At 32.5% G+C, this 10,598-nt stretch overlaps 1 long non-coding RNA gene across 1 annotated transcript; it reads left to right on the forward strand.

Moving 5' to 3' along the window:
• The first annotated feature begins 2,535 nt into the window (after positions 1 to 2,535).
• Positions 2,536 to 5,765, forward strand: LOC145100338 (uncharacterized). The gene is made up of 3 exons (XR_013704977.1): positions 2,536 to 2,804; positions 5,117 to 5,538; positions 5,645 to 5,765. It is a non-coding gene; the product is annotated as an uncharacterized LOC145100338 (long non-coding RNA).
• Positions 5,766 to 10,598: the final 4,833 nt, after the last annotated feature.

The following is a 10,598-nucleotide window of genomic DNA, read 5'->3' on the forward strand; positions in this document are numbered from 1 at the left end:
TTATGGATTTATAGAAATTTGCATACTATGTTTATAACATTGGTTGTTGTTAGATAATGTTTATTCATGTATCAAAATGGAACGTCCAATATGGTTTATGCCACACTTGGTAAAATTATGTTATCCGCTTTTTGTTTCGGTATTAGTACATATATGCTGAATTTACCCCAAGCATAAAGCACCCTAAAGAAAAATTGGAACTTGCAAAATCGGAGCTAGTGTGCTTACTTTAAAGAACCGTAAAAGATACATTATGTATTGAAGTAATTAAATTTTTGTAATTTGTTATGCATGCCAAGCATCTATGGACTCAACAAGACCACAAGAACCTTAATCATATAAGTGGGGCTTCACCAGCCATTTTTCACCGGCAAGAGAATAATAAGAGAAAGTAACAGTTCCTTGGAATAACAAACACTAGATGGTGGGTTAAAATTTGTAATCTGTCATTCCTTAGGCATCTTTTTCTTTAAATCTAGTTATAGATTGTTCAAGCAATGTTGGTAGATATTTTGCATACAAAAATACTAGTTTCTAGATTGTAATGGTTGCAAAGTTAAGCCCAAGAGTCTACTTCCATCACACAATACGGTGGGTTGAGCTGGTAGGAGCGGGACGTGGGGAACACCACAACGTGTGGTGTGTGGGATTACACCGCATGCATTCTTTCATTTTTTTACCGTAGGACGCACTTAGGATTATAATTTTTTTTCCTCTATCTCTAATACAGAATACTACTTTCATTATATACCACAACACAAAAAAACCTCTATATTCTTTATATCAAATTCAAAACGCCATAATTATGTTCCACGGTAAGTTTGCTTTCTGAGAATCGATGTTTATCGAAAACGTTATGCAAATAATGCTCGCTTATCTACAAGAAGACAAAGTTGAAACTTCCTCTTCAAAAACCAGAAAATGCCCTTTACAGAGAAATCGTGTGGATGGGCACAACCATCTTGTACAATACTATTTTGTCGATGATGAAAAGTTTAGACGTCGGCATCGGACGAAGAAAGAATTTTTCTACGCATATTTAGTGAGATGAAGAATTGATTTCCATATTTCAACCGAAGTAGGAAGCTAGAGGTAGGCAAGGTTTCCCTCCAACTAAAAAATACGACAATTCGTCAACTAGCATTCAATATAGGATCGGACTCATGGGATAAGTATTTGAGGCTTTCAGATAAAACGGCACAAGAATATCTTTAATTACAAGTTTGCTAAAATCCTAAACCGCAACTAATATTTGCACAAACCTACAATTAACATTCTCCACCAATTGTATATGACACATGAAAAGAAGCATGATTTTCCTTGAATGATTGGTAGTATTGGTTGTATGTATTAGGGGTGCGCAATGTGCCCTAATGTGTGACGCAGTCAAATCATGTGAGGTGAACAGAAATATCCAACTTTTAATTTTAGAAGCAACAATGTCAAATGATCTTTAGATATGGCATGCATTTTTTGTTGTATCGTGTCTCACAACGACATCAATGTTGTAGACCAATCGTTGATATTCAACGACATCCACCTTAAGAAATCGTATGATGTGTCGTTTCAACTGAATGAAACATCATATAAGCATGGATACTACTTTACTGATGAGATATATCTAGAGTTAGCTACATTTGTTAAATCATTTTCATATCCAAACTAAGAAAAATAATTAAACTTTAGGAAACCCAATAATCAGCTAGGAAGAATGCCGAATGAGCCTTTATTGTTCTAAAGATACTTTGGCAGGTCCTCTAAGTCTCGACACGGTCATACTAGCGTACAAGAATAGATAGTCTGATTTACACATGCATCATATTGCATGATTTTTAAAAATGAAAGAAAAGTAATTTCCCACGTTCCACCATCCGTTCTTAACAATATACAAATCAAACCTCTAGTATTTCATATTTATCTTTCAAGTCTTTCAACTACAAATCAACCTATAATATTTCATTTTTATCCTTTAAGTTTTATAAAATGTCATATTTATATTATATTAATTTTAATTTTTTTTTAAAATTTTTATTATCTTTAATATATAGGTTATTTATTTACGAATCATTAAATACATACAAATTTCATTTATATTTAATATAAATATACGATCAACTTCATGCTATTTCATTTATAGCCCTTTAATTTAAACTAGTGAGGTGGTATGAGTCTAGAAGGTAAAAATCTAAAATTTTAATTATCATAACTGCAAAACAAATCACAAAACAACCAGCTTACTTTATTAAATCCTTCACACTACTGGAAAACAGGCTATACAGTACACCCACATCTAATACGGTTGTAAATAAAAACCGTATTAGAAAGGGCTAAATAAATATAATACGCCCAATTACAACATCTAATACGGTTAATGTGCTGTACTAGAAACAAGATCAAATACCTAAATAAAATACGCCACATTTTGGAATAAAGTACGGCTCAATACCTAAATTGAATATGCTGAATAAGTACTCAGCTTCCTCAGCTTACAACATCTAGTACTTAGCTTCCTCCTCCTAGACTTCTCCGCCCAACCCAACACCTTAACACCACCCTTCCTCCATCTCTACACCACTAATCGGTCCTTTATCTCTATCTCCCCTGTCGCAACACCATCATCATCGGCCAGCCTCGCCTCGCACCTCCAATAATTCAACCAACCCACCACCGGACCATCATCATCATACGGCAAGAGCTTTGATTTCTGTTTTTGCAACAGACAAACACAGGCAAAAATACAAAGGAACTACAACTATTTCACGATGGATAAGGGAGCGTATGTGATCGAGATGCAAAATCAAATGGTAGGATCTCTATTTTGAAAACTTATTGTTTAATTTTAACCAAATGACTTTGGAATCCTAAAATTCAAACACCCACTGGTTAAAATCAATTGTAATTAACATGAACATTGTAACTAACAGAGACCACATTCCCTTTTTCATCAAGCCTGTCAAAATATCCGAATAAATGAATAAAACACTACATTCATAAAATTTGTTTCTATTTTTATGAAAATAAACCCAATTTACCCTACGTCTATAAATGAAAAGAATGTACTTATAATCATAAATATAAAATTAAGGACTTATCTTAAACATAATATCTAGTTTGAAGTTAAGAACTAAACATACATTGAGCAAAACCACATGATTCAATCCAAATGAAAAAACCAGAATCTAAACATATATGATACAATATATAACTTAAACACATGACACCCATCCAAATCAAAATACCAAATCAAGAAACCAAATCAAATTATCACAATTGAAAAAAAAAACAAACATTTATCTTTTCATATATTTTCACAGTTCACTATAACAGTTGAAACCCAATACCCTAACAATATAAAATAAGAAGAAAAAAATAACACTTTACCATTTGATATAAGATTTTCCTTTTTTTTTGTTTCTTTTTCTAAACAACATGAACAAGCAAACCTATAAACACTAGTTAATATCTCTTGCTTAACTTCCCCTACCATGACAGTTTTGTCCCTCCTTCCCCATTTACACCTTTTACCAATTTTGCCCTTGTCTCCTTTAATCGATTCTTGTACTCTTTCTTCCATATTTCAAATCTATCTTTGACCTTCTTAAACTTTTCCATTTGTTTGAGATAAGGCATCTGTTCTTGTTGTTGTTGTCCAATAATGGTTTTAGCATCATCATCAAAATCATGTGTTTTTTGATCCAACTCCTTTGATAGATGATCCGCCACCACCCCACCACCATTGTATTCCACAAGAGTTTGAGTTCCTAAAGAAATGTTGCTAATGCCATCCCCCCCTGAATCCCCTCCCCCAAAACTCTTCTTGGCTGCAACCAAACTCTTATGCACCATTCAACAACAAACCATATGGTAAGTAAACTCACTTATTTGTAAAAGGGTATAAAGGTAAAATCACTTGTAAAAAAAGGATAATAATGTAAATTCATTGGTGAAAGGGTAAGAAATTAAACTCAATTGTAGAAGGGTAAAGTCACTAGCCCAAACCAACTAAGGTTAATCACAAGACAAAATTCCAAATTGTAAAAGGGTAAAATGGTAAAGTAACCTGTAAAGAAGCAATCTGTTTTTGCCAAGTTTCCTCCACAGACTTCATTTCAATTTCATGTTTAGACCAATGTGTTTCAAATTGTTTAATTTGGTCCCTCAAAGCTGTATTTTCTTGCTCCTTTTGAGTCAGGGACATGTCTCCCTTGATGATCAGCTTCTGCAGCTCTATAACATCCGAGGGCATAATCGGAAGATTATCTTGCAACATACCCTATATACAAAAAAAACAACCATTTTTTTATTAAAATTATATTTAGTTTCTAAAATAAAATAAAATTACCTTTGTAGACATCTTCCAGCTGCAGACATGGCTAAAATATCTTCCTTCTTGAATTTTCACCATGAATAACTGCAAACAGGTGTAACAAAAATTCAAATTTGGACAAAATAAAAAAATAAAAACGCATTTTTTACTTGATTGCAATGTGACAACTCCCGCCATTAGTTCACGGAAATCACAAACAATTCCAATTCCGATTCCAATTCCAGAAAAGCCCTTCCCCACCTTATTTTCCGTAACTTGTTTTCTTAGTTTCTCCAAAACCAAAAACTGTTCTTGTCGGAAATATATTTTGATGTACCAAAAATTGCATTAAGGCCGCTTTTATGATACCTGAAAAAGATATCCTCCACTCTGAAATTATGCTAAAAAGAATCTAAAAAAAAGTAGTTAATCAAAAAAAGGAAAAGGAAAATGAAAAAAAATAAAATAAAAGTGTTAGATATTAATATCAAACCTAGCTGAACTAATTTAGAAGTAAGTATTACTCCCTCCCCAAAATTATTCTCCCCAAACAAAATTATTGGAATCTTAAAATTCAAACACCCTCTTGTTAAAATCAATTGTAATTAACATGAACATTGGAATGAAAAATACTACTTGACAGTCCTTGAGTATTACACGCTCTTGGAGCTGTACGTTACTGAGAACAACCGACCCATTGATAGAACAGATAGTTAATATTTATAATTTATATTATATTATACCTTTTACATTGTTATTATTTTGTGGGATGACTCTAATCCTTTCTTTTTGTGGTATTTTATTACACAGGTGTATCATGAAACTTGGATGTATGGACTACCATGGGCTAGCAGTGAATATGTACATAACCTCAAGAAGTTTCTTAAAGTTGTTGAGGATCGTCGGGTGCATAGAGGAGAATGTTACATTTGGTGTCCTTGTAAAATGTACCAAAATTGTAAAAAGGTCTATGATTTGGATGTAATAGAAGAATATATGATATGTGAAGGATTTATGAATCGATATACGTGTTGATCACAACATGGCGAGTTATTGATTGATCACAACACAATTGATGTCGAATCTAATTATGATGATACAGATGATTCAGAGGATGACATCCATGATAACCTACCTCCATTTTCTATCGGTATTCCATCTATGAATGTTGATATTAATGACGCTGCTTACTTAAGATCGGACCATAACGAAGGATCATATGTTGAAGAAAGGTAATAAACCCTTTGTTTGATCTAAAAATAAAAAATATAATTTAATGTAAATTTGAAACATATGAAGATAGTATTATGTATGTATTTAATACATTTTTGTTTGCAGCAACACAGACGACACGACACTGGAGGACAATAACAGTGATAATTGCAGTTGAGGTTCTTCATCGGGAGATTTACTATGATTGCATTATGAAAAACTTGTGTAGTATCAACATGATGCGAGGATAAAAACAATGTTGAGTTTTTGATGTTTATGTCACATGTAATATGTTCTATATTATACAAATTCATGTTTTAGTGATGAACATTAATCTTTGTTCATCACTAAATGCTCAATTGCTCATCACCTTCATTTCCCCTTCTTCCTTTTATGAATTCAAAGAGAAAAATATAATATTGATATAATTATTTGATAAATATATTTAATTATTTTTTAATATGTTCATTTTGGTTCGGCATCAATTTTTTTCACATGATATTAATATATTGAAATTGCAATTACATTCCCTTTTATTAAACAAGAAACAAAAGAAAAAAAAATAGAATTTTTTTTGTCCTTTTTACATATATATGAACGTGAATCTCATTTTTCTTTTATATGGATGTGTATATTGAAGGGGCCCATCAGTAGCCCATATGAGCACATATTCAATTCATCATCGGTCAAAAGTAAAAATTGCAAACTTAACAAAATTGACCCAAAAGTCAAAATTGCAATTACGTTCCCTTTTGCCTGTACTTGTTTGCTTATCACGAGAACGACGAAGCCTTCGCCTTCAGCCGACGACGCCTCCGCATCCGCCTCTGGCCAACGACGCCTCCGCCTCCGGTCTTCGGTCGAAGACACAGACGAAGTCTCCTACTCCGGCCTACAGCCGCTTCCGCCTCCTCCTTTCACGTTGTTTACAGGTACGATCGGCCTTCTTTGATTAATGTTCTGTTTATGACAATGTCTTCTTTGATTAATGTTGTGTTTATGCAATGCTGCTTGTTGGCTAGGAGTCGATAATGGTTATACTGTGTAAAAGTATAAATGCTACTCAGTTGTTGGTTTATTAGACCATAATCAGTAAAATTTCTAGTAATCGACAATTTCAACTGGTCTATGATATCATAATCAATTAATTTCTAGTAACCTTCTTTTAGAGGGTAGATTTAAACTACTGTATGATTTAGTAAGCACACGAGTATTTACACATGATTCCATTGGGTCACTAGCAGTAAAGTCTCCACTTTGTTTCTTTACATTTACTCCCTCGGTCTGTATTTCAGCTATACTGTTAAACAACTTAAAATTACGTAAATCTCCCTCCATTTTATCTAAATTCTTGCCTTCACATGGTTCAAACTTCACATTAGTTTTCACATCAGAAACATGTTCCACACCAGAATCATTATCAGAATGTGGTGATTCTTTATGGAGGGTAATCTGGTCTTTTTGTTCTGGACTGGTGATTGAAGTAGAACTTTCACTCTCCCGTGATAACTTGTCAGCTATGGATGCCAACAAGTCAAAGAAACAAAAAAATGTGTCAATATGAATTTCAAAAATGTATTTGTTTTCCATCAGTGAAACAAAACTTTTGCATAGTTTTATCCCAATTTATTTTATATGGTTTACAATCTTGATTGCATAAATAGTTGATAGAAAACAAACAAATGGATGGAGATATTTAATATTACCTTTCCAGTTTCATCTCTGATCTTATTTAGGACACCAAACACACTATATATATATATATATATATATATATATATATATATATATATATATATATAGTTATAAACACATCAAGATTACAACAGGCATTACCTCAAGCATTCCGCTTTTAACGGAATATATTGGCACAACCCTTTGTAAGCTCAGGATGTTGATCTAAATCAACTCTTTTTCCGGTGGCATCCAAATGGGCAAAATAGTCATTTTGCACTGTACATTATAATACAAATTGATTAGCATGACCATATTAGGGACCTCAGATAACAAAAGGGAACTTGTTAGTCTCGCTATTATGATGTTAGATTTGATGATGCCATGTTGGTAGTTTAGGTTGTCAGTTTGAGCAGCATTGCAACCAGGTTGGCACTTGAGGTTTCCTTTATTAAATCGGGTATGAAATTATCACATTTTTTATTCCCTTGTGAAATGATTCTGTTTGTGTTGTGATTCAAATTATCCCCAGGTTGAACATCATCAATTCCAATTGAGAATCCACCGAGCACTGCATCAAAATAATCTCATCATACACTTTCACCAAACATCTATTCAGAGCTCACAACTTCTCCTATAGCAGCAGCCTCACTTGGGCAGGAACTTAGGATTGGCTCTTCGACGTTTTCCTCAGGTAATATTTGTCAAAATTCAGTTCCACATAACATGCATTGTTTTTCTTGATTATCCAAGGCTAGAAAACAAGTGGTTAATGTTATTTGATAATTAGTAAACTCTTTCTATCTGTTTTTCATATCTTCTTTGCATGACATGATTTCTCCTTAATGTCTCTTCAGATATCATTCTTTCAGAAAAATATTCAAGTAACTGATTCACAAATACAAGATATAATCATATAATATCAACTTTCTTAATGTGAGTAAATGAGTAAATGACCATTTTACCCTTCTATAAGTAAAAAAGAAAAGTGAATAGGAGAAAAGATTTCTATATCTTTGCACAAGATTCCAAATTCAATTCATCTTCTGTGTAATCTTCAATCACATTGATCCTTTCGAAATTTTCTGTCCAGGACCAAAAGATTCAGAGACTATTCCAATCTCATACGTATATAATCCTTTTAGTGCAATCGACAATTGTCCGATTGGGTGTGTGGTTACTACGTTATGAACTGGATGCATGAGTTTGTACTTTTTCGACAACATGGATTTCCGAATGTAAGTATATTGTTAGATATTTTTTTTGCATTTTTGTTTATTGTACTAGTGGGTCACCTTTGTTAAATAACAAATTTTTTATCTTAATTTGTTTGTAGAACATTTGGAAGGACAAAAAACCATTTTCTAGTGAGGAATTGGATGAACGTGTTAAAACATGGATGAGAACTTTTGGAGATAAAGTGAAGTCTTTTTCAAGTTAACGGTTAGTTGTTCTATATACATTGTTATAATTGGTTATGTTTTTCAAAAAACCATTTTCTAGTGAGGAATTGGACGAAAGTTTTTTTTATGGAAAATGTGATATATAAAAGTAGGATGGTATATTTTGTGTTTTATTGTGGAAGTTTGCAGATTTCGAGTTAAGGAGGTTGCTGTTATGGAGGTACACAAACATCCCTTGTATTTCATGTTGTATTTGCTCATATTTTTTATGTTGTGGAGAAGTTTTCACCCTTACATTGCTATAGATGAAGGTGTTAATGGCAGGAATGTCCAATAATTTGAGTTTTCTTCATTAAAAGTTATTTGAGATTTTGAATCCTAAGTTTTCTTGTTTTTGTAGGCATACACTGAATTAGCCACAAAGGGGAAAGAGAGGTCAAATGTGTGACATTAACAAATTTAAGAATGTTTTATATGTTTAATGAACTAGGTATACAACTTTTAGATTGTATAGATTGTAGTATGAAAGAATATTAATGTTTTTATGTTTAATGAACTAAATAGTTATTGTAATTTTTTTTTTCTGTTTTTTAAAATTAAAACATGATCAGTGATGCCCCACTTCTTATGGTTGGAATGGAATCATATAGTAGGTTTGTATTTTATGGAGATTGATCAATTGGTTACAATTCACATGCTAAAAGCTTTGCAGAAATTAAAGAGTTTGTTTTAGTTAGAATAGTTGGAATGGTGATCCATGTGTTCCACAGCATCCATGGAGTGGAATTGGCTGATTAATAAGGCTGGAATGCAAAGCCAGAATGGGCTGGAAAGGCTGGAATGCAAAGCTAGGAATAGGAATGAATAAGACATCAAGTACGGTTGTTTATTGGTGTATTAGATGTATATATATGGCGTATTAGATGATACTTGAGACATCAAGTACGGTTGTTTTGGTGTATTAGATGTTTATATATGGTGTACTAGATGATTGTATGTAATGATTGTATGGGATGGTATAAGATACATATAATACGGTTAAATAGCCGTACTTTATTATGCATGTAATCTAATACACCCCTCTACTAGTACGCCTGCTATGTACGTACTATATTCATAATTTCAACCGTACTCTATTAACCTTTTTCTAGTAGTGTCAACTCAAAAAATCCTACGCTTTAATTGAATGATTTGAGAAGTGTAAGTCCAATGTCCAATATAAAGTTGAGCATCCAAATTTTATTGAAAACATTTATAGGGTCTTGGTTAATAGAAGCTCAATACCGTCAAGTTTTGTTGATCCAGATAAAGATTGACGATTTTAAGCCTGAAATTTATCAACTGCTCCACATTGTCAACCATTTGCAACATGGAAAGACATCATGAAGAACTTGAATACTTATGTACATCAAGGAATTAAAAGTTTATTGGTAATTCTCCACACAACAAAAAAAAATACCCAAATTATATTTGTAATAATTTCAGAAGCAAAAATGATGTCTCTGACCATACAAATTGGTACGATCGTAATTTGTAATATTTTCAGAAACCAGGGGCATTTATGGTATTTCATCCAAGTATTTTGGCAAAAAAGTGTTAAATTCAACAAAGACAAAACTCTTTACAAACTCAATAGTTGTTTTTCCAGATTGTATGTTTCGAGACTCAAGATACCAAACAACACTAAACACAGCCCATGATGTCATCAACAGTAATAAATGAGTCGTAAAACGATTTTCAGCAAAATGAGGGGATAAAATTATAAGACAATTTAATCCAATAAATAAATAAAAAATGGAAGAAAAATACTTACTTTTTGTTATTCCAGAAGGCATCAACAAAGGTTTTGTTGTACTTAATTGCAATTACGCAATCACTATGACCTAAGTTGAAATGCACCCTATAATACACAAATCACTAATCACCAAATAACTCAATATATAACACAATCCAACTTTTGGAAACTATTATAAAAGAGTAAAATACATTTGATTTTCAAATCC

The sequence above is a fragment of the Lactuca serriola genome, chromosome 4 (assembly GCF_051521515.1).
Source record: "Lactuca serriola cultivar US96UC23 chromosome 4, Lser_US96UC23_V15, whole genome shotgun sequence".
NCBI classification, from domain to species: domain Eukaryota; kingdom Viridiplantae; phylum Streptophyta; class Magnoliopsida; order Asterales; family Asteraceae; genus Lactuca; species Lactuca serriola.